Consider the following 26,245-nt stretch of genomic DNA (forward strand, 5'->3'; position numbering starts at 1 on the left):
AGGGTACGTAGATCACACTCTCCCCCTCTCGTTGCTATGCATCACCATGATCTTGCGTGTGCGTAGGAAAGTTTTTGAAATTACTACGAAACCCAACACGGAGAGTTGTCTCTGTCATGTCTACGTGTCTCCCGAACCCGTAGGGTCTACACACTTAAGGTTCGGTGATGCTAGAGTTGTAGAGATATTAGTATGCGGTTAACCGAAAGTTGTTCGGAGTCCAGGATGAGATCCCGGATGTCACGAGGAGTTCCGGAATGGTCCGGAGGTAAAGATATATATATAGGAAGTCCAGTTTCGGCCACCGGGAGAGTTTCGAGGTCACCGGTATTGTACCGGGACCAGCGAAAGGGTCCCGGGGGTCCACCAGAAGGGTCCCGGGGGTCCACCGTGTGGGGCCACCTGTCCCGGAGGGCCCCATGGGCTGAAGTGACGTGGGAACCATGCGCCTCCCTTGCGCCTAGGGTTGGAAACCTTAAAGGTGTGGGGGCGCATCCACCTGGCTTGGGGGCCAAGCCACCCCCTAGGCCGCCGCCCCTCCCATTAGATGGGATCTATAGGGGCCGGCGCCTCCCCAGGGCCCCTATATATAGTGGAGGGGAGGGAGGGCAGCAACACCCTACGCCCTGGCGCCTCCCTCCCTCCCGTGACACCTCTTCCTCCCCGCTTGCGCTTGGCGAAGCCCTGCCGGGATCCCACTACTTCCACCACCACGCCGTCGTGCTGCTGGATCTCCATCAACTTCTCCTTCCCCTTGCTGGATCAAGAAGGAGGAGATGTCTCCGCTCCATATGTGTGTTGAACGCGGAGGTGCCGTCCGTTCGGCGCTAGGATCATCGGTGATTTGGATCACGACGAGTACGACTCCATCAACCCCGTTCTCTTGAACGCTTCCGCTTAGCGATCTTCAAGGGTATGAAGATGCACTCCCTCTCCCTCATTGCTAGATTACTCCATAGATTGATTTTGGTGATGCGTAGAAAATTTTAATTTTTTTCTACGATCCCCAACAAACCTATGGCCCCCGGGTCTATTCTCTATTATATTAATCTCCCGTCAACAAGTTATTTCTAGCACCATTTATTTTGCAATTTTTACTTTCAATCTATATCATAAAAATACAAAAATATTTATCTTGTTATTATTATCTCTGTCAGATCTCACTCTCGTAAGTGACTGTGAAGGGATTGACAACCCCTTTATCGCGTTGGTTGCGAGGTTCTTATTTGTTTGTGTAGGTACGAGGGACTTGCGCGTAGTCTCCTACTGGATTGATACCTTGGTTCTCAAAAACTGAGGGAAATACTTACGCTACTTTGTTGCATCGCCCTTTCCTCTTCAAGGGAAAACCAACGCAGTGCTCAAGAGGTAGCAAGAAGGATTTCTGGCGCCGTTGCCGGGGAGATCTACCACAAGTCAAGACATACCAAGTACCCATCACATACTCTTATCCCTCACATACATTATTTTCTATTTGCCTCTCGTTCCCCCCCCCCCACTTCACCCTTGCCGTTTTATTCACCCTCTTTCTTCCGTTCTCCTTCTCTTTTCTAGTTCGTCTCTTTTCACTTGCTTCTTGTGTACTTGTGTGTTGGATTGTTTGTCACGATAGCTCAAGATAATACTAAATTATGTGACTTTTCCAATACCAACAATAATGATTTTATTAGCACTCTGATTGCTCCTTTTACCGATGCTGAATCTTGTGAAATTAATACTGCTTTGCTGAATCTTGTCATGAAAGATCCGGTTTCCAGCCTTCCTAGTGAAGATGCCGCTACCCATCTAAACAGCTTTGTTGATTTGTGTGATGTGCAAAAGAAGAAATATGTGGATAATGATATTGTTAAATTGAAGCTATTCCTATTTTCGCTTAGAGATCGTGCTAAAACTTGGTTTTTGTCTTTGCCTAAAAATAGTATCGATTCATGGAACAAGTGCAAAGATGCTTTTATCTCTAAGTTTTTTCCTCCTGCTAAGATCATCTCTCTTAGAAACGATATTATGAATTTTAAGCAACTAGATCATGAGCATGTTGCACAATCTTGGGAGAGGATGAAATTAATGATTCGTAATTGCCCTACACATGGTTTGAATTTATGGACGATCATACAATTTTTTTATGCTGGATTGAATTTTGCTTCTAGAAATCTTTTAGATTCGTCCGCGGGAGGCACTTTTATGGAAATCACTTTAGGAGAAGCTACTAAACTCCTATATAATATTATGCTTAATTATTCTCAATGGCACACTGAAAGATCTACTAGTAAAAAGGTGCATGCAATAGAAGAAATTAATGTTTTGAGTGGAAAGATGGATGAACTTATGAAATTGTTTGCTAAAAAGAGTGTTTCTTCTGATCCTAATGATATGCCTTTGTCTACTTTGATTGAGAATAATAATGAATCTATGGATGTGAATTTTGTTGGTAGGAACAATTTTGGTAATAATGCGTATAGAAGTAATTTTAAAGGCCGTTTCCTAGTAATTCCTCTAATAATTATGGTAATTCCTACAAAAATTCTTAGGGAAATTATAATAAGATGCCCTCTGATTTTGAATCTAATATTAAATAATTTATTAGTTCTCAAAAGAGTTTCAATGCTTTGATTGAAGAAAAATTGTCTAAGATTGATGAGTGCAAAGAAAGAACCGCTCGGATGCGTGCTAAAAAAGATTGCTTTGTGAAAGCGTGTTCTTCTAGTTTTGATGATAATAAGGATGAAGATATAAAAGTGATTGATGTGTCTCCTATTAAATCTTTGTTTTGCAATATGAATCTTGATAATGATGGGACTGGAGATGAGTCAACTTTAGTTACAAGGCATCCCAATGATTCAGAGTTTTTAGATCTTGATGCAAAAATTGATAAAAGTGAGATTGGAGAGGTCAAAACTTTACATAGCAATGAACCCACTATTTTGGATTTCAAGGAATTTAATTATGATAATTGTTCTTTAATAGATTGTATTTCCTTGTTGCAATCCGTGCTAAATTCTCCGCATGCTTATAGTCAAAATAAAGCTTTTACTAAACATATCGCTGATGCTTTAATGCAATCTTATGAAGAAAAGATTGAATTGGAAGTTTCTATCCCTAGAAAACTTTATGATGAGTGGGAACCAACTATTAAAATTAAAATTAAAGATCATGAATGCTATGCTTTATGTGATTTGGGTGCTAGCATTTCCATGACTCCAAAAACTTTGTGTGATGTGTTAGGTTTCCGTGAATTTGATGATTGCTCTTTAAATTCACATCTTGCAGATTCCACTATTAAGTAACCTAGGAAGAATAGAATTTATGATGTTCTTATTGTTGCAAATAGGAATTATGTGCCCGTAGATTTCATTGTTCTTGATATTGATTGCAATCCTACATGTCCCATTATTATTGGTAGACCTTTCCTTAGAACGATTAGTGCAATTATTGATATGAAAGAAGGAAATATTAGATTCCAATTTCCTTTAAGGAAAGGCGTGGAACACTTTCCTAGAAAGAAAATGAAATTACCTTATGAATCTATTATTAGAACCACTTATGGATTACATACTAAAGATGATAATACCTAGATCTATCCTTGCTTTTATGCCTAGTTAGGGCGTTAAACGATACCGCTTGTTGGGAGGCAACCCAATTTTATTTTTGTTACTTGATTTTTGGTTCAGTTTAGTAATAAATAATCCATCTAGACTATGTTTAGATGTGGTTTCATGCTTTTAATTAGTGTTTGTGCCAAGTAGAACCTTTGGGAAGACTTGGGGGAAGTTTTAGTAATCTTGCTGTAAAAAACAGAAACTTTAGCGCTCACGATATTTGCTGCCATAGTTTACTGGAGAGTGCGATTAAGTTGATTCGTTTTGCAGATGATTAATAGATAAATTCCTCACTTCCAGAAATTTATTTTAGAATTTTGGGGGTTACAGAAGTATTCGAAAGCTACAGATTACTACAGACTGTTCTGTTTTTGACAGATTCTGTTTTTTGTGTGTTGTTTGCTTATTTTGATGCATCTATGACTAGTAACGGAGGTTATGAACCATAGAGAAGTTGGAATACATGTAAAATATTAAGGAGAAAGCAAAACCAAACAAAATAGCTTTGGTCTATATACAAAACTTATTCTGGTGAACCCATGTAAAATATTAGTTGTATTTTATTGCAAAGTACATAATAAAACCAGGTTCTAAACATATGACCATGTATCATGGCTAATGTATTGTCTATTTATTCACATTGTATTGACAACTAAGGAAAAATAGACAAAGTTTATAATACGATAAGCATAGTATGACATCATTCATATCACAAAACAACTGAGAACAGACAAACATGTAATTGTAACATTGTGTGGGCAAGTCCAACACAAAACTAGATTACAGATCAAGATCAATGGAACATCACTCCTCTATTTTAAACCTTGTAAGGTGCAATGATACGCTAATAAAATTGTGTATAAAATTGAAAAGTAATAGACATTGGCTGCAAACCATGCAGTTCAAGGCACAAGTCAGAGTAAGTAGTAGTTAAAAGGCATGAGGATTAAGGACTTACAATAACGGCTTTGACTGGTGTAGTCATGCCCTTCGTCTTGCTGGTGTGATAATCCTTGAAGATTTCCACAACATTTGGTTCAGGTACTTTTTGGACCTTGTGGGCTTTCCTCTACATCTGGAGCAAGTCAATATAGATATGATAATATGGTACAACGAAAAGAGTGAAACAACAACTAATTACAAGAGCCTCGCAGTGTGCAGTATAGCTACGAGATCCTATCATCTATTGGAATTTCACTTTCATACAGTTGGCCTTGTTCTTTGAACAGTTCACCTACAAGAAGATAGATTTGTGAGGCACATGCGTAAATAGGACTTCAACATGTGATTTGATCACATATATATAATGTACCTGATACTTTGGATCAGACCAGTGTTTAACGAGGCCTCTCCAGTCTTCAACCGATATATTTTCCACTAGAGATCTTTGGGCAAGTTCACTGTTAGCCTTGCCTTCAAAATGAGTTTTTGTCAAGTTATACCGATACTGTCGCAGAGCAGACTTGAAAACATGGTTGCAAGCTTGTCTGGTTGCATCATCTTGGCTATCCAACTTGAACCTGATCCGTTGAAAATTATGGGAGTCTCATTATCAGCAACCTAGAAAGTATGGAACAGAGCAACATGATATTACTAGTTTCCATACATAACCATACTTACAGATCAATGGTTGAGGAAGGTGTTGAACTGGGTTTCGTCTTTGTCATTCCTGTACTGAATCCATGTTGGGAGGATATGTACATTTTTTTTTGCGGGTGGGGAGGATATGTACATGACACCTAACGGCAGCCGCTGCCTCTGATACTAACTTGGCTGACTCTGTAGCATCACGTGGCCTTTTTAAACCTACCTTAAAATGGATCTCCATCCTTCCTCCTCTAGATTTAGTTAACCTACCAAGCATTATCCCTGATGTTTGTTTCCTCTTGCGCCTAGGTGCTAGTCCAACAATGAACATAGGAAGTGTTAGTGTACATCAAACTGTGAGACTACATATAAAAAAGCATGCAACTGTAACTTGAATCCATCAACTACCTTCTTGCTGTTGAAGTTCACAAAGTTCATCTGATCTTGCCAACTCATCTTGTGTCAAGAGTGCTTTAGAAGTAGTGTCAGGTGGCAAGGGAGCTTGGGAACGTGCTGCTAGCTGAGTTGACCAATGAGTAACTCGTGCAGCTGGTGGTACTGTGGAAGGTGTTGCAACAACTAGGGCAGTATCTGCTTGTTTGGTGGCAGCTATTGTTTTCTGTTTGGCTTGTTCTGCAGCTTGCGTAGCACGGGATACCCTGTTTGTACAATTTTCCGCTGGACTTTGACCTTCTATTGCACCATCAGTACCAGCAGAATCTGCAGGATTCTTCCGCTTCCTTTTCCCTGTCATTTTGTATTCCTTCCTCTTTCTCTGTGCCATGTTAAGTCAAGTCGACAAGAAAAATGAATAACAATTTAGTTCTTTAGAACAAATTGATGCGTGATACAAACGAACTAAACTTTGATGTTAGAAAACCACATGATAGGAGGATGTAATATGTACAAAAAACAGGACAGCATGAGATAACCAGAACTATGATGTGTAAACTAAGCAGAAAACATTTCACTAAATTAGAAGCAATGCAATGGAAGGTAGACACCATACGAAAGATGCTACAAATATCGCTCTGCCAAGTTAACAGTGTCTCGTCATAAATGGTGTTTAAAAAATGTGAAGCAGAACAAGAAATAAATCATATGCAAGATGCAAACAACATCACACTACCAAGTTAAAGGTCTCTCGTCATTAGTGCCATTGCATATTCACAGCTTATGATTTGTAAACTAAGGAGAAGACATTTCAACAAATTGGAAGCAATGAAAGCTAGACACACCATATGAAAGATGCAACGAATATCACTCTACCAAGTTAAAACTGTCTCGTCATAAGTGCCATTTCGACAAATTAGAAGTAGTACAAGCTAGAAAAGAATGTGAGATGTAACCTATATCACACTCCCAAGTCAAACATGTCTTATGATAAGTGATTGTTGCAGGTTACACAACAATAGTACTTTGATGTAAGAACATGGTGTGATAGACAGATATTGTATGTTCTAGAAACTAGAAAACTTGTCTTATTCACAAGTATAATGTGTGAAGTAAGCATATGGAATTCAACAAAATTAGAAGCAATACAAGCTAGACATCATACGTAACATGCAACCACATATAACAATGCCAAGTTAGAGGGAGCACCTGTGATGGTGCACTAGGAGACGTGCTCATCATCAGCACAACTACGTTGAGTGTCTATGCATGTGTTGTCTTGCAAATCTTCTTGGGGGTGGCGTAGTAGAATCTGTAGAGGCCCTCCATTTGGAAGGAGCACCTATATTCGCTGACTTGCTAATTTCCTTCCACTTTATTGATTTTGAATTGTCAAGTAAAACTAAAAATAAAAAGCAATAAAGTTCACTCTTTAGAACTCATTCGTGCATGGTACTGACAATCACTACTTTGATGTAAGGCAAACACATGATACCAGGATGGAATATGTACGAAAAACAGGACGACATGGCATATTCACAGCTGTTTGTGTAAACTAAGCAGAAGTCATTTCAACAAATAAGAAGCAATGCAAGCTAGACACCACATGAAAGATGCAACCAATATGACTCTGCCAAGTTAAAAGTGTCCCATCATAAATGGCGTTTCAACAAATTAGAAGTAGTGCATGCTATAAATCATATGAATGATGCAATTAATATCACACTGCATATACTAAAGGTGTCTCGTCATATTGATTCATGCGGGATACAAAAAAATAGTTTTATGTTAGGACATGCTTAATAGACAGATGCACTATGTACTAAAAACAGGAAGGCATGTCACATTAACAGGTATAATGTATAAACTAAGCAGAATAGCACATGCAATTTAACCAGATTGGAAGAATTACAGTCTAGACAGCATATGCAACAGGCAACCACATATCATGCTGCCAAGTTAGAGAAAGCACCTACGATGCTGGTGTAGGGGAAATGCGGTCATCAACTATAGAGCTACATTCACTATCTTCATCTAGCCTTGCTGTTCCTTGAGAATCATGTCGGGAGGCTAACACCGCATTCTTCAAAAGAGGATCTTTTCTCAAAGTAACCCGCTGGGGTGACTGTCTCATCATAAGTGCTTGATGAGGGATACACAAGAACTTTAGTTTGATGTAAGAACATGGTTAATAGACAAATGTATTAGTATGTACCAAAACAGGAAGGCATGTCATATTCAAAGGTATAATGTGTAAGCTAAGAAGATGCAATTTAACCAAATTGGAAGCAATACAAGCTAGACATCCGACTAGAGTGGTGAGCATGATCATCAAGGACCTGAGAGCCCGGTCGGAGGTGGGCTGCTTCGCCACCATAGTGGCTTTTTAGTTGGCTTCCAGGTGATGCATGTCTGTGCTGGGCTTGTCACTGCCTCGGCCAGTGCCCTGACTGGCTATTTGTCTTCTGCTGCTCCCGGGATGGTGGTTCATGTAAAAAATATGTTTCCTTATCTTATAAAGACTGAATTTGGCCTTTTGAATACAAGCTAGACACCATATGCAACATGCAACCACATATGATGCCGCAAAGTTAAAGCAGGAACCTGGGATGGTGGTTCATGGCGAGTGAGGTCATCAACTCCAGAGCTACGTTTACCGTCTCCATCTGCTGACACTGCACCCTTTATAATGCTGAAACGTGTCTGGCCTAGCCGCGTACCACGCTGGAGCAACTTCTCTCTTTTCTTTTCTGCTTCTGTCAAGGCAACAGTCTGAAATACGCTTGCATAAAAACACAATAGTGAGAGTATGGGTGAAGTGTGTGCAGAAGTAGTGCACTGTAAAAGTAGCAGATAGCAGGTGGCTGAAAAAAAGACAGGAGACATATGATAGCTCTACAACATTGGATGGCAAACAAAATTAGATTCTACTCTGTATGGTTTTGTAATATATCAGCACAGGGATGTCTGGGAAATGCAGGTACTCCTCCAGCACACCACCACATGTGGTCCTATCAAAATAATAGTCGTCTGAAAATAAATAGGTCAGTCGATTTTTTATGAACTGTCCGATCTATAAGGAACGGTAGATGGCCTTCATCTACCTGCCGCCAGTCACTGTTGATGATCTTTCTCGAACCGCCAGCGACCACCGGCATAGATCCCTGCCTCCGCCGCCCCGCCCTTCCCTCGACCTCACACCACCTCCGTGCTTGATAGCACCCCCAGGCCATCCCTTTAATCCCGGCCGACCTCCAGATCGGGCGCCAATAGATCTAGGCCCCACATGCCCCTAAGATAAACACCGAAGCACTGCTTCCCCAGCGCAATAGGCGGACTAGCGCCTGTTACACCGGGGAATGCTTCCGTTAATTGGGAATCAACTAACCAGGAATTGAAATCCAGGGGGCGACGAACCTCTAGCTAAGGTGAAATAGTATATGAGGAGAAACCTTGTGCATCACGAGTTACTAGGAACATCTAGTATCAAGAAGAAGAGGTCAACTAGTGTCTTCTATGGGATGAATACTGTGCAAGCAGACACATAAGATTTGCACGAATAAGGGAAGAGGAGTACCATTTACGGTTGCCAGTATTGTGTCCTTCATATGTCACGACGATGTTCTTCTTTTTGTCGGGGGAATCGATGTTTTGGAGGAGGGTGTAGCCTTGGACGAACCCATGGCCAAATGTTGACTGTGTTGCCGTGGTCGTATGTCAGCGGAGGGGAAGCAGATCCGAGGTGGCAAAGGACGGCATGGAAGGAACAACTCCAGTGCGGTGGACGGTGGCGAAGTTGGAGCGGCAGTAGCGAGGCGCAGGACGGCGTGGTTGAACTGGCTCGGGTACGGACAACTCAGCCTCGGCTTCAACTACTAGTCATGGAGGGCGTTGTGGTTGAGGTTGCGATGGACGACTACATCGGGGTATCGGCTACAGCATGATGGAGGAGGGCGGCGGTTGATGGGTGGGATGGGGTGGCGGACGGAGGACGTCGGGGTTTCGCGGCTGGTGGAGAGGTAGTTTTGGAGCCCATAGAGTATGAATGGGGAATCAGACAGCGGGGGGGGGGGGGGGGGGGAGGGGCGGGGGCCGGGGGGAGCTAAGGGAGAACCATGTTTTTGTCTCGGACGCGCTAGTTTTTGGCTTTTTTGAACAGATGGGACGCGCTTGTTTGAAATTTGGGGAAAGTACAAACTTTGCCCCCTCTTAAATTTCGGACCTAATGTGGGTCGATGGTAGGATGGTAATCCCAGGTGTCCCAAATAGTGGGTGGGAGCGATTTCGGCCACGCGCATGTGTGCTTAGGCGGCCATTGTGTATGAATGTTTTTCAGAGGCGGTTGCGTGGCGTCTAGAAGAAGCTACAAACCTACCCCGGTTTAGACCTTTGGACGTCAGGCCGGTAGGTTTCACGGGTCGGAGTTAGAAAGTAATTTCCTTCTAACAAACAGTGGTCTCATGCGGTTTCGGGCGAGTAGAGGCTCTTTTGGCACTTCGTTTGAAATTTTGAAACAGAAGCATTCACGCTTAGAGTACTTTTGAACTTTGAGGATTGACCTAAATAGACAACGTTAAATTTGACCTTGTATGTTTGAAAACCTCATTAAATTATCCGCTTCTTTTTGAAATTTTGACACTTGAAAATCCTATAACTACGATTATTTTGGAATGGAGGAGCTAAATTTGAATCTATTTTGTACACAACTATATATGCTATTATGTACAAAAGCAGACCAAAGATTGGTGCCCCCATAATTTAGGTATGATTGCCATGATATCGAATTCAAATAATTGAATGGACTTCATGTTGAATGCGAATTTTTTGAACCACCTTAAGTTGAATTCAAATGTATGCTAGTTCATAGCTAGCTATTTATAATGTTCATTGTGTAACTTCTGTATGTATAATGTGCTTTACACACACAACATGAACTATACTCACGTTTATATTCGATTGCTAAAGCGATGCATTGTCTGGAGTTCAAAATACTAACTATGTGGACCAATTGTGTCGAATAACAACATAGACATGCTCAAATTCGATAGAATCTAGATGTCTAATGGATCAATGACCGTTCCTTATGCGGATTGCAAATATCATGATCCCATCCTAATAGTTGGATACAATTTATATCTTTAATCAATGTGTACATCAGTCTTTTACGTGCAGTTTCACTCTCCATCGGTGGTCTCTCACACATGCTCACACACTCTCTCCCGAGGTGTCTTTCTCGCAGACATGCTCTCGATATAACCCTCCCTCCCTCTCATAACCATTTATGATTGTTTTCACTAACCTTTATCACAGGCACTCTTCCTCTCACAAGCATACACACGCACAATCCCCATCGATCCATTTCTATATACATATACCTGCCTACGTGTCTCCTGTACGTGCATTATCTTTAGGCCTGTCTCTCATGCATTGTCTCACACCTCTCTTCCTAATCGATGAGTATGATTCTAGGAGAGCATTTATGTAGGATGCCCCTTAAAGTTAGGTTGGATGAATAGTTGAAGGAAATATGCCCTAGAGGCAATAATAAAGTTATTGTCTATTTCCTTATATCATGATAAATGTTTATTATTCATGCTAGAATTGTATTAACCGGAAACATAATACATGTGTGAATACATAGACAAACAGAGTGTGACTAGTATGCCTCTACTTGACTAGCTCGTTAATCAAAGATGATTATGTTTCCTAGCCATAGACATGAGTTGTCATTTGATGAACGGGATCACATCATTAGGAGAATGATGTGATTGACTTGACCCATTCCGTTAGCTTAGCACTTGATCGTTTTAGTATGTTGCTATTGCTTTCTTCACGACTTATACATGTACCTATGACTATGAGATTATGCAACTCCCTTTTACCGGAGGAACACTTTGTGTGCTACCAAACGTCACAACGTAACTGGGTGATTATAAAGGTGCTCTACAGGTGTCTCCAAAGGTACTTGTTGAGTTGGCGTATTTCAAGATTAGGATTTGTCACTCCGATTGTCAGAGAGGTATCTCTGGGCCCTCTTGGTAATGCACGTCACTATAAGCCTTGCAAGCATTGTAACTAATGAGTTATTTGCGGGATGATGCATTACAGAACGAGTAAAGAGACTTGCCGGTAACGAGATTGAACTAGGTATTGAGATACCGACGATCGAATCTCGGGCAAGTAACATACCGATGACAAAGGGAACAACTTATGTTGTGAAAGCACAAGTGCTCCCTAGGTGGTTTTGGTAATTAATGTCACCATATCTCTTGTTGGACTAACACTTTTACCTAGTATGTTTCAAATAAGTTCAACAATGAAGTGACAAACTAGAGGATGTGGAACCCCTTCAAAATGCTAAGGACAAAGGATTGGCTCAAGCTCCAAGTTCAAGACTCTACATTTTCTATTTTAGTGATCCAAGATCACATTGAGTCCATAGGAAAGCCAATACTATTAAGAAGGGATGAGGTGTTGCTTAATGAGGCTCTTGCTCAAATGCTTAGTGATATGCTCCAAAGCCCTCAACCACTTTCTCACATCCACATATGACCTAAACCAAAAGTCAAACTCGGCCCCACCGATTCTTTCTATCCGTAGCCACCGAGTTCAGTTGACATAGCCACTGCCAGAAACCCTAATCAGTTCGGTCTCACTGATGGGATCTCGGTCTCACCGAGATGGGCTTGCAAACTCTCTGTTGCCCATTGCAATATTTTCGGTCCCACCGAGATATGCAATCGGCCCTACCGAGTTTGCTTGGCCAACTCTCTGTTTCGCTTATTACCCAAATCAGTCCCACCGACTTTGAGTAATCGGTCAAACCGAGTTTTGGATTTACCCTAACCCTAGCACATCGGTCCCAACGAGTTGATCCTGTCGGTCCCACCGAAAACCCTAACGATCACTAGCTTTGCTGAATCGGTCCGACCGAGTTTATCAATTCGGTCCCACCGAGATTGGCAAGTTGTGTGTAACGGTTAGATTTTGTGTGGAGGCTATATATACTCCTCCACCTCCTCTTCATTCATGGAGAGAGCCATCAGAACAAACCTACACTTCCAACTTACTTTTTCTGAAAGAGAACCACCTACACTTGTGTTGAGGCCAAGATATTTCATTCTTACCATATGAATCTTGATCTCTAGCCTTCCCCAAGTTGCTTTCCACTCAAATCCTCTTTCCACAAAATCCATATCCTGTGAGAGAGAGTTGAGTGTTGGGGAGACTATCATTTGAAGCATAAGAGCAAGGAGTTCATCATCAACACACCATTTGTTACTTCTTGGAAAGTGGTGTCTCCTAGATTGGCTAGGTGTCACTTGGGAGCCTCCGACAAGATTGTGGAGTTGAACCAAGGAGTTTGTAAGGGCAAGGAGATCGCCTACTTCGTGAAGATCTACCACTAGTGAGGCAAGTCCTTCGTGGGCGACGACCATGGTGGGATAGACAAGGTTGCTTCTTCGTGGACCCTTCGTGGGTGGAGCCCTCCGTGGACACGTGCGGCCGTTACCCTTCATGGGTTGAAGTCTCCATCAATGTGGATGTACGATAGCACCACCTATCGGAACCACGTCTCAAAAATCTCAGTGTCTCCAAATTGCGTTTGCACACTCCAATCCCATCTCTTTACATTCTTGCAAGTTGCATGCTTTACTTTCCGCTGCTCATATACTCTTTGCATGCTTGCTTGATATGTATTGTGATTGTTAAACTTGTGCCAAAACTCCACTTCAACTTAAAGAAATTAAAAACTTCAACTTTTAGCACTTAGTGTCTAATCACCCCCCTCTAGACACCTCTTCTCGATCCTTTCAATTGGTATCAGAGCATTGGTCTCCATTGCTTTGGTTTAAACACCATTGGAGGAAGATGGATGAGTTTACTTTGGGTAGTCTTAGACATAGAGTGCCTATTCTTGATGGAGAATATTTTCATGAGTGGAAAAATGAAATGTTTGAGATTTTCAATGAATAATATTTGAACAAGTACATTACTAGCCCTTGTGCACCTCATGTTGATCCTTTGCATCCTACCCTCGATGATTCTATTGACATGATCCGCAACCTTAGAACTGTTAATCTTATCACTAGAGGCTTGCCTAGAAACTTGATTGAATGTTTGCCTACTCTTGATTGTGCCTACAATATATGGAGATTTATTGAGGAACGCTTTCCAAATTATTGCTTGAAAAATCTAGATGAAATTCTCCATAAGTCAATTGCCTTGATTAAGATGAGTTCCAATGATCCCAAATTTGGTGACTGCTTGTTTGAGCTTACTAATCTTACGAGTGCCAAAGGAGATGTTGGAATCATTAGCAATGTCATTTCTAAAGCTATTAGAATTCATAAATATAACCATAGAAATGATCATTTATCTAATGAATTACCCTCTCTAGGAATTGATCAATCACAAGATGATGTTGAACATGGATACTATGATGAGGATGAGGATGACAGTGACTATGATCCTAATGATGCAATGAGACACTTTGGTCTTATGGCAAATCTTTGCGGCTACATGGCTGGAGGAAAGGAATGGGTTCTTGATAGTGGATGTACTGATCATATGACCGGAGATAAAGATATGTTCCGTGAGCTTGCTGAAACGACGGCCCTCGAAAGTATGTCACCTTTGGTGATAACTCAAAGGGTAAGGTGGTTGGCCTAGGTAAGGTGGCCATCTCACATGATAGCTCCATACAAAATGTCATGCTCATTGAATCTCTTGGGTACAATTTACTTTCATTATCTAGACTTGTTGATTTCGGTTTCAATGTCCTATTTACTGAAGTAGATTGCCAAGTGTTTCAAAGAGACAATCATAAAATGGCCTTTACCGCTATATGTAGAGGTGATCTTGACATTGTTGATTTCACTAAAAAGGCTCAACCTAGAACTTGCTTAATTGCCAAATCTTCTAAAGGTTGGTTATGGCATAGACGATTAGGCCATGTTGGTATGCGAAACCTTGACAAGCTTATTAAAGGAAATCATATCCTTGGCGTTAACAATGTCATATTTGATAAGTATAGACTTTGCAGTGCTTGTCAAGCAGGTAAACATGTTGGAGGAAGGCATCCTGTGAAGAACATCATGACCACAAGGAGGCCACTCGAGCTACTTCACATGGATCTTTTTGGTCCTAATGCTTACAAAAGTCTCGGTGGAAATTCTTTTGGTCTACTTATAGTTGATGATTTTTCAAGATTTACGTGGGTGTTCTTTCTAGATGATAAATCGCAGGTCCAAAAGATCTTCAAAAACTTCGCTAGGAAGGCCCAAAATCAATTTGAAGTGAAAATCAAGAAGGTTCGCAGCGACAACGGAACGGAGTTCAAGAACGCAAATGTGGACACCTTTGTTGACGAAGAAGGGATTTCACATGAGTTCTCGGCTATGTACACACCTCAACAAAATGGAGTTGTTGAGAGGAAGAACCGGACACTCATCAAAATGGCGAGAACGATGCTTGATGAGTACAAGACGCCAAAGCACTTTTGGGCGGAAGCGGTTGAGCAGCTTGTCATGCAACAAATCTCTTGTATCTTCACAAGCTACTCGGCAAGACGGCATACGAGCTCCTCACCGGTAACAAACCACAAATTGGATACTTTCGAGTATTCAGCTCAAAGTGCTACATTCTTGATAAGCATCATCGTTCTAAATTTGCTCCTAAGTCTCATGACGGTTTCCTACTTGGTTATGGCTCAAACTCTCACACATACCGTGTCTACAATAATTCCACCCGAAAGGTTGAAGAGATGGTAGATGTGAAGTTTGATGAACCTAACGACTCACAAGTAGAGCAATTGCCAATTGATGTAGGAGACAAAGACCCTTCGGAAGCAATCCAAGACTTGTCTATTGGCAAGATTCGTCGAACGAAGGTGAAGGAGAGTACCTCGTCCATCCAAGTGGAAGCTTCTACCTCATGACAAGGTGAACCAAGAGTTGATACGGAAGCATCCACAAGTGGGACACACCAAGATGAAGAAAACGAGGAAGTGCACCAAGATGAACGCCAACAACATCCTTCTCCATCACGACAAGAGAACGACAACGTCAACAACGAAGGAGGCCAAGAAGAAGAACAAGATGAAGAAGATGTTCAACCAAGATCCAAGCAAAAGATTTCACGAGTTCGAGCAAGAATTGCTAAAGACCACCCCGTCGAGCAAATCTACAATGATATCCAAACTGGGAGAATTACTCGCTCAAAAACTCGTTTAGCTAACTTTTGTGAACACTATTCATTCATCTCTAGCATTGAACCTATGAAGGTTGAAGAAGCTTTGGAAGATCCGGATTGGATAAATGTCATGCATGAAGAGCTACACAACTTTGAGAGAAATCAAGTCTGCACATTAGTTGAGAAGCCCGAAAACAACCACAACATCATCGGTACAAAATGGGTGTTTACAACAAGCAAGATGAAGATGGACAAGTAGTTCGCAACAAAGCACGTCTCGTCGCCCAAGGCTACACTCAAGTCAAAGGTATGGACTATGGTGAGACATATGCCCCCGTTGCTAGACTTGAATCCATTTGCATCTTACTTGCCTATGCTAATCATCATGATATCACCTTGTACCAAATGGACATTAAAAGTGCTTTTCTAAATGGTGAAATAGAGGAGGAAGTTTATGTTAAGCAACCTCCCGTATTTGTCAATCCTAAGAAACCTAATCATGTTTACAAACTTCATAAAGCTCTTTATGGTCTTAAACAAGCTCCTAGAGCATGGTATAAATGCTTGACCAAGTTCCTTATAGAAAAAGGCTTTGAAATTGGAAAAATAGATTCTACTCTTTTTACAAAAAGGGTTAATGGAGAACTATTTGTGTGCCAAATTTATGTCGATGATATCATATTTGGATCAACTAACCCTCATTTTAGTGAAAAGTTTGGAAATCTAATGTCGGAGAAGTTTGAGATGTCGATGATGAGTGAACTCAAATTCTTTCTTGGTTTGCAAACCAAGCAAACTAAGGAAGGTACCTTTGTCTCTCAAACGAAGTACACCAAGGACTTATTCAAGAAGTTCAATATGCAAGAATGCAAAGGTATGACTACACCTATGCCTACTAGTGGACATCTTGATTTAACCAAAGATGGTGAACCGGTTGATCAAAAGGTTTATCGCTCTATGATTGGTTCATTGTTATATCTATTTGCTTCATGTCCCGATATTATGCTAAGTGTGTGCATGTGTGCACGATATCAAGCCACTCCTAAGGAATGTCATCTTAAGGACGTGAAAAGGATAGTGAGATACTTAATCCATACACCAAATTTTGGCATTTGGTATCCAAAGAGGGCCTCCTTTGATCTTGTTGGCTACTCCGACTCGGACTATGCCGGTGACAAGGTTGATAGAAAGTCCACTTCGGGTACTTGTCAATTTATTGGTAGATCTCTTGTGCCTTGGTCTTCCAAGAAACAAAACTCGGTATCCTTATCCACCGCCGAAGCGGAATACATTGTCGCTGGATCATGTTGTGCTCAATTACTTTGGATGACCCAAACTCTTAAAGATTATGGGATATATGTGAAACATGTTCCATTACTCTGTGACAATGAAAGTGCTATTAAGATTGCTCACAATCCCGTGCAACATTCTCAAACTAAGCATATTGAAGTTCGTCATCATTTCATTCGAGATCATGTTGCCAAAGGGGACATTAATCTTAAGCATGTTCGCGCCGAAAAGCAGTTAGCTGATATATTCACGAAACCACTTGATGAGAAAGTGTTTTGCATGTTAAGAGGTGAATTGAACATCATTGATGCTTCAAACTTGGAGTGGGAACTCCATTTGATACATGCAAGGCGTGAGCCTATGACTAATCCTTGATATTTCTCTTATGTTGACTATCTTATGTCTTGGATATATTTGCACCTTGCATGTTATCTAACCTGCGTAGGTACTTGGATAAATCTAAATCTATGAGATTGCAACTCACTCACATCTTGAGAAATTTCTATATCATGAAGTCTCTACACAATGGTGGATGAAGACAAGGAAGCACGCAACCATTCAAACATATCCTTTGACAAATTTTATGTTGAGTTTCATGATTGTCATTTTGGATATACAAGTGCTCTTCCTTGCAAAAACTAACCCATGTAGGTAGATGAACCTAAACTCCAAGTGGTGCTCCCAACTCTTGATGAGCTACATCAACCTTGAGCAACCCACACAAGTTCAACTACATGATCATGATCAACGCCAGCACCCAAGGTATGTTATTCCATCTTAGAGAAGCTTTACTCCAAGTCATAAGTCAAAGCAACTCGACAAGATGTGAATACATCAAAAAGCTTAAACGAAAAATGGTAACCCCATTTTGAGCTTAAACGATGAGTATGACCTATGATCAAGTGATCTCACTTGACTCCTAAGTCAATATACATGTGTGAAAGGTGTAACTATCACACACGGTCTGCCTTGGTTAACTGTTTGCTTTTATCAACTATATCACACGCGATTTGATGAAGAAAACCATGTGGCATTGGGCTATCCATCGCAAGCAGTTTTACTGCTAGAACCGTTTGCAAAGGTCCATGACACATTTATCAAGTTTATTAGTTTACAATTAATAATTCTAGTATTACGCAAATTCACATTTCATATCGAACAGCTGTGTTCCAATTTTATATCAGGCACATAAATATATTATAACATCACAGTACGGTAGCTACATGAAAACAACACAGTACAACATATAGCTAGTTCAACTTCATAAGAACAATATATTCATTGCCCTAATTGAGATCATCCAGGCTCATATTATCCACCTCTGCTTTCAGTTAAATAAGAACCTGTTTTGCACGGGCCAACTAGGAAAGTGCCTCCTCCTTCGCCAACACCATTTTAGCAAAGTCTGATTTAAAAAATCTGAGCTCATTCTCCACCTTCAACTTTTTATCCCGCATCTTCAAATATTCTTCAGCATTGACAATAGTTTCTCTAAGCCTATGTCTGTTCTCTTCCTCATACATGCTCCAGAGCTTCGCTAGGCACATCTTCAAAGACTGTGGCCACTCTTGATCAACCCACTCCAAGTAAGAACACTTCTGTTCATCCTATAATATTTAAAACTAGATTAGTAACAATTGTAGGGGAAATGGGTTTATAGCAACATAGAAAATCACCAATGCTTATTTTGAAAAACTGAAGAAACATGTTAATTATTAAATATCTTCTCAGAAAGATCAATGTGCAAATGAATTAATTGGTACTGAGATAACAACCAAATTCTGGAACATCAGAAGCTATAACTAAGTACAACAACGCTACAAGTTCTTACTCATGTACAATAAATAACGAATTGAACATTTTATGAGGAAGGTAAATATAACTGCAACAACATAGCGATAGTGTTTGAATGATAGCAAATTGATACTAATAGGTGTGTACATGCACAAATTTAGTAACATAGAACTAATAGCACTAAGGTCGTCCACTATGTATGCCAAAGCTGGGGTAAAGACAACTATTGCTAAATCTCGCACCGGTGCCCTGCACTGGCGAGCCGATGCAGCGGAAAAAAATCAGGGATGACCCGGACTCCGGAGCATGTAGTTGCTCTGATGCCCAGTTCCTTCGTGCCATAAAGATTTAGTATTTTACCGCTTGGCTGCTCGGATGTGTGGACCAAAGTTGGCTGCACAAACTGCTGAAGCGGTGCCAAATAATTTTCTAATGGCACCGCTGATGAGACGGCAACAATTTAAGATACTAGGTACAAACTGTGACACTGTCGTAGGATGCATTTGGTTGAAGGTGTGGTATGAATGGGTTGGGACCATGACAGTGTCTGAATCACATCTAACAAATGATTTGTAACAACGAAATAGGGTCTAACCTTCTCTGCACATGCCAAAAACTTCCTCCCACTGTTCACAGATTCAAACGAAACTAGCTTCACACATGGATATTGATGGTGACAATGAGCAGATAGATCTTCAGCCACCCCGCTCCATTCGTTGCCACTAATGGTCCTAGGGAGTTACAAGAGGAAGAAATGAGTCAAATAGATTGCCGGGTAAAAATCCTTCATTCCAAGTCATAGCCCGAGAGAGAGAAGAGAGGCATACCCGGGTGGTGAAGGAGTCGTCGCCGGAGGAGGAACCGCTGGAGAGGTCTTTGAAGAAGACCATGGCGACCCCGGCGGTAGGATGCGAGACGGCGAGAGCGAGGAAGCGGCTATAGCTTAGGAAGGAAGGAAGGAAGGAGGAAACATGGGAAATGTGACTTGTGGTCGGGGCGAAAATGGGGTGGGGAAGGGGGGCGGGGTAGATATTTTGGCGGTAGGCCAAAATTTTGGAAATGTGGAGGGAAACTTTGCGCGCGGTGCTGCCGGACCATTCACTTTGAACGATTGTGTGCGCCGCAAACGATTCTTCTGCTTTATGCACATGGGATGAGTTTGATAATTAAAATTTTGGTGGAAATTTCCCCGGGTACGTCATTACATAATTTAACATCGCTTGCTAATTTGGGCACACAAAAGAGCGTACAGCAGACAGACCACACTTACTGAATCGAGCAATTTTAGTAATTAAACAGAGCCAATTGACCTAAACATTGCTCTAACAAAAGACCAGCATTAAAAACAAAGCCTAAGTACGCATAATTTTAACAAATCCGCCCCCACGCCGGCCCATGCATCGCCGGTGTGACATGAGATGTCGATGACTTGTCCTGGCGACATGCCGCCATTGGTGGACTCCGCGTCCCCCCTGCTGAAGTCGACCGTGTCCACGTCCTCATCCTTCTCCTCGGCACAGCCCTCAAGGTTGTAGTACTCGTAGTAGTGGCTATGCCAGAGCTCCTGTTGGTACTCCACCGCCGATTCCTCAACGGACAAATTCTTCTCTACCTCGACCTCGGCCACGCGCAGCTCCTCCTCCCGGTGCTCCTCGATCTCCGCCGCCTCCTGCATCTCCAGCTCCCACTCGGCGACCTCATGAGGAAGTGATACGTCTCCAACGTATCTATAATTTTTGATTGTTCCATGCTATTATATTATCTGTTTTGGATGTTTAATGGGCTTTAATATGCTCTTTTATATTACTTTTGGGACTAACCTATTAACCAGAGGCCCAATGCCAGTTTCTATTTTTTTGCCTATTTCAGTGTTTCGCAGAAAAGGATACGAAACGGAATCCAAGTGGAATGAAACCTCCGTGATGATCTTTCTTGGAACGAAAGCAAACTAGGAGACTTGGAGTGGAAGTCTGGAACTCTGTGAGGCGGCCACGAGATAGGAGGGCGCGCCCAGGGGGTAGGTGCGCCGCCCACCCTCGTCGGCCCCACGTAGCTCCACCGACGTACTTCTTTTGCTATATATACTCTTATACCCTAGAAACATCAGGGGGAGCCACGAAAACCACTTTTCCACCGCCGTAACTTTCTGTACACATGAGCTCCCGTAACTCTCGGCGTTTGCAGCCGCCGTCGTAGTAGCATCTGCAGCCGTCTTGGCTACAACAACTGCCCTGCCAGCTGCTGCAGACGCCCTCTCGGTGGAAGCGGCGACATTCTTGGCGTAGGCGGCCGCGCTCTCAGCGCAGGCGGCAACGCTCGAGGGGGGGACGCGACCATCATACGGGCCTTCACAAAGCGTTTCCACGGCGTCATCTTTGCAAGAAGGGGTGCGGGAATGGGGATCGATATTCGAGGATTCGGGGGTTGCCGACACTGGAGTAGACGAGCTGGCGAAGCTTAAGGAGGGAGACTTAAATAGACCCAGATATTTTCATCGCAAACGGTTCGGAGAAAATAAATGTCTGTGATGTTGTAGATATTTTTTTATTAGCTGTGAAAGATGAGTTTGGAGTAAAGTGGCAACGGATGGTGTTTTAAATGAACGAGAAATTTTGCAGTACTAGTACAACTGTCATGTCAAATTTTGGAAAATTTCAGGGGTCATTTAACCTTTTAAGACATTTAAGTGATTTTCTAGCCATTTAATGACCGTAATTGAAATTTGAACTACATGTACATGCAACAGCTAACCATAATGGCTTGAAAACTCATATTTTGTGTACTTGTGTGCGACTTAATTCCATGTGTAGTAAATTGGAAGGAGTTTTCAAACATATTGGTCTAACGGCTATGACACAATTAAGCATGGGGTGACATGGCATGTTAATTCAAAAAAAACAGAAACACATGAAACATTGGTTGATGTAATGTCATGCCACCAAGATGATGTGGTAAAAAATTGGCATGTTTGATGAAAGTTTGGACACACACCCTCACAAACCGGAGCAACTCACTAGAAGGCTCGTGGTTCCGAGAGGGTATAATGCATGTTTGATGACGAACGGGAGATAACTTCCTCTTACGGCCTTCAATTTTTTCTACATCTAACGTGCACTACTACAACTGTAATGCGAAATTTTGGAAAATTGTAGGGGTCATTTGACCTTTTAAAGACATTTAAGTGATTTTCTAGCCATTCAATGTCCGTAATTCAAATTTGAACTACATTTACATGTAACGCCTAATCAAAACAGTTTGAAAAATCATATTTGTGTACTTGTGTGCGAGTTAATTCCATGTGCAGTATATTAGAAGGAATTTTCAAACATATTTGCCTCACGACATGGACACATTCATATGTATGCATGGAGTGACATGGCATTTTAATTCCAAAAAATAAAAAATATATCAGAAACACATGAAACCTTGGTTGATGTAATGTCATGCCACCAAGATGATGTGGTAAAGAAATTGGCATGTTTGACGAAAGTTTGGACACACACCCCTCACAAACCGGAGCAACTCACTAGAAGGCTCGTGGTTCCGAGAGGGAACAATGCATGATTGATGACGAACGGGAGATAGCTTCCTCTTACGGCCTTCAATTTTTTTCTACGTCTAACATGCACTACTACAAATGTAATGTGAAATTTTGGAAAATTCTAGGGGTCATTTGACATTTTAAGGACATTTAAGTGATTTTCTAGCCATTTAATGACCGTAATTCAAATTTGAACTACATCTACATGCAATGCCTAACCAAAAACGGTTTGAATAATCATATTTGTGTACTTGTGTGCGAGTTAATTCCATGTGCAGTAAATTAGAAGAAATTTTCAAACATATTTGTCTCACGACATGGACAGATGCATACGTATGCATGGAGTGACATGGCATTTTAATTCCAAAAAATAATATCAGAAACACATGAAACCTTGGTTGATGTAATGTCATGCCACCAAGATGATGTGGTAAAGAAATTGGCATGTTTGACGAAAGTTTGGACACACACCCCTCATAAATCGGAGCAACTCACTAGAAGGATCGTGGTTCTGAGAGGGAACAATGCATGTTTGATGACGAACAGGAGATAGCTTCCTCTTACGGCCTTCAATTTTTTCTACGTCTAACATGCACTACTACAACTGTAATGTGAAATTTTGGAAAATTCTAGGGGTCATTTGATCTTTTAAAGACAATTAAGTGATTTTCTAGCCATTTAATGACCGTAATTCAAATTTGAACTACATCTACATGCAACGCCTAACCAAAACAGTTTGAAAAAAAATCATATATGTGTACTTGTGTGCGAGTTAATTCCATGTGCAGTAAATTAGAAGGAATTTTCAAACATATTTGTCTCACGACATGGACACCTGCATACGTATGCATGGAGTGACATGGCATTTTAATTCCAAAAAATACCAAAAACACATGAAACCTTGGTTGATGTAATGTCATGCCACCAAGATGATGTGGTAAAGCAATTGGCATGTTTGACAAAAGTTTGGACACACACCCCTCACAAACCGGAGCAACTCACTAGAAGGCTCGTGGTTCCAAGAGGGAACAATGCATGTTTGATGACGAACGGGATATAGCTTCCTCTTACGGTCTTCAATTTTTTCTACGTCTAATGTGCACTACTACAACTGTAATGTGAAATTTTGGAAAATTCAAGGGGTCATTTGACCTTTTAAAGACATTTAAGTGATTTTCTAGCCATTTAATGACCGTAATTCAAATTTGAATTACATCTACATGCAAGGCCTAACCAAAACAGTTTGAAAAATCATATTTGTGTACTTGTGTGCAAGTTGATTCCATGTGCAGTAAATTAGAAGGAATTTTCAAACATATTTGTCTCACGACATGGACACATGCATACATATGCATGGAGTGACATGGCATTTTAATTCCAAAAAATAAAAAATATTTCAGAAACACATGAAACCTTGATTGATGTAATGTCATGCCACCAAGATGATGTGGTAAAGAAATTGGCATGTTTGACGAAAGTTTGGACACACACCCCTCACAAACCGGAGCAACTCACTAGAAGGCTCGTGGTTCCAAGAGGGAACAATGCATGTTTGATGACGAACGGGAGATAGCTTCCTCTTACGGCCTTCAAATTTTTTTCTACGTTTAACGTGCACTAATACAACTGTCATGCGAAAATTTGGAAAATTTCAGGGGTCATTTGACCTTTTAAAGACATTTAAGTGATTTCATAACCATTTAATGACCGTAATTCAAATTTGAACTACATCTACATGCAATGCCTAACCAAAATGGTCTGAAAAATCATATTTTTGTGAACTTGTGTGCGAGTTAATTCCATGTCTAGTAAATTAGAAGGAATTTTGAAACATATTGGTCTCAAGTCATGGGCACATGCACGGAGTGCCATGGCATGTTAATTCCAAAAAATTAAAAAATGATCAGAAAAACATGAAACCTTGCTTGATTTAATGTCATTCCACCAAGATGATGTGGTAAACAAATTGTCCTGTTTGACAAAAGTTTGTACACGCACCCCTCACAAACCAGAGTAACTCACTAGAAGGTTCATGGTTCCGAGAGGGAACAATGCATGTTTGATGACGACTGGGAGCTAGCTTCTTCCAAATTTTTTCTACGTTTAACGTGCACTAATACAACTGTCATGTGAAAATTTGGAAAATTTTAGGGGTCATTTGACCTTTTAAAGACATTTAAGTGATCTTCTAACCATTGAATGACCGTAATTCAAATTTGCACGACATCTACATGCAACACCTAACCATAACGGTTTGAAAAATCATATTTTTGTGTACTTGTGTGCGAGTTAAAAAATCATCAGATGATGTAAATATCGGGTGTTCAAAAAAGGAAATGTAAAGATCTAGCAAGACAACCGGCCCCCACACGATTGACACTCTATCTCGTGGCTCGAGGTTTGGTAGGTGAGTGGCGGGGATCATTAATCAGACACGGTTCTGTATTGGAAACCGTCAGCTATTATGTTCACACACGGATTTTGCTGCGGGAATCATGTGTAATTTGAACTACAATACTCGTAAATTCCGGCGTCCGTCGTGTATTTTGTCCCCGTCGATCTAGATTCCGGCCGCCAATAAATACTCCCTCGCTCACGTCGTCCCGCCTGCATTCTCATCTACATCCTGCCCTCGCTCGCCCTCTCTCTCTCACACACACAAATCTCTGCCATGGTGTCGCCGGTCTGCCCACGCGCCGACGAGGAGTCGCCGCCCCCCGAGGGCGCTCACTCGAATAGCAGCGGTGAGGACCCCTACGCGCCGCCTGACAAGGTTGCGCCGGACCCCCCAACTTTGGGTTGGTTTTGGGGCCTGTACAATCTTTGTCTGTGAAAGTCGCTGCCACTGGCTGAGAAAGCCAAGCAAGTGGCGTTCAAGAAGGAGATGGCGGAGGAGGAAGCCAGGTACCAGGCGGCCTGTGAAGCCCGTGATGCTGCCTGGAAAAAGGAGGCGGCGGAGCTTTGGGGGCGGGCGCGTCGTCGTGCCAAGGAGGTGTACAAAGACGGGTACTTCACGAGGAAGGACATAGGTGCTGGGCGCCGTGTCGCTGCGTGGAGGTGGGCCGATAAGCTCCAGCGTGCCACCGACGAGGAGCTCTGGTGGGCGCCCAACGAAATGGCAAGATCATTCGCGCGTGTCCACCAGCAAGAGGTAGATCAGTACATCAAACGCTGTGAGGCGGAGGAGGCGGAGTACTGCCTCCGCACTGGGAAGACGCCACACACTAGGGGGCTGCTGGCGAGGGGCTGCCGGAATACTGGCCCCAGGAGGGATTATTAGTTTTAGTATTGTTTGTTTTCAATTTTATGCATTGTACCTAGTAGTTAAGTATCATCACGTATATGTGATGATATTATATATATATATATATATATATATATATTCTGTGATGAACTAATGAACAATTAATATATATATTATGAATTCCATTTTCTATCTGTTTTGTATACTAATTTGAATCTAGCTGTTATCATCCACATATACAGAATGGAAGCGTATATACACACATTGAAACATAACATATAAGAATAGAAAACAGAGTACACACATTGAAACAGAGGAATAAACAGAGCAATACTATGATGGCTGTGAATACATAGCTATCCACGCCGAAGTGACTCAACAAAATAAAACACGTCCATGAGGCGATGACCAGCAACCCTTTCCTACGGTAGCTCTTGGCTCTGCCTAAACTCATGCAGGCGTTCGTCCAAGCGGTCGACACGCTCACGGTACATCTGGAGCGCAATCTCGAGCTCCAAGCTAGCTATTTCATTGGAGATCACCATCTCGAGGATGCGACGGGCATGTTCCTCTACTGTGCCCAGGTGGACACCTGGGCCAAGGAGG

This window comes from Triticum aestivum, chromosome 4A (genome assembly GCF_018294505.1).
Source record: "Triticum aestivum cultivar Chinese Spring chromosome 4A, IWGSC CS RefSeq v2.1, whole genome shotgun sequence".
In the NCBI taxonomy this organism is placed as follows: Eukaryota; Viridiplantae; Streptophyta; class Magnoliopsida; order Poales; family Poaceae; genus Triticum; species Triticum aestivum.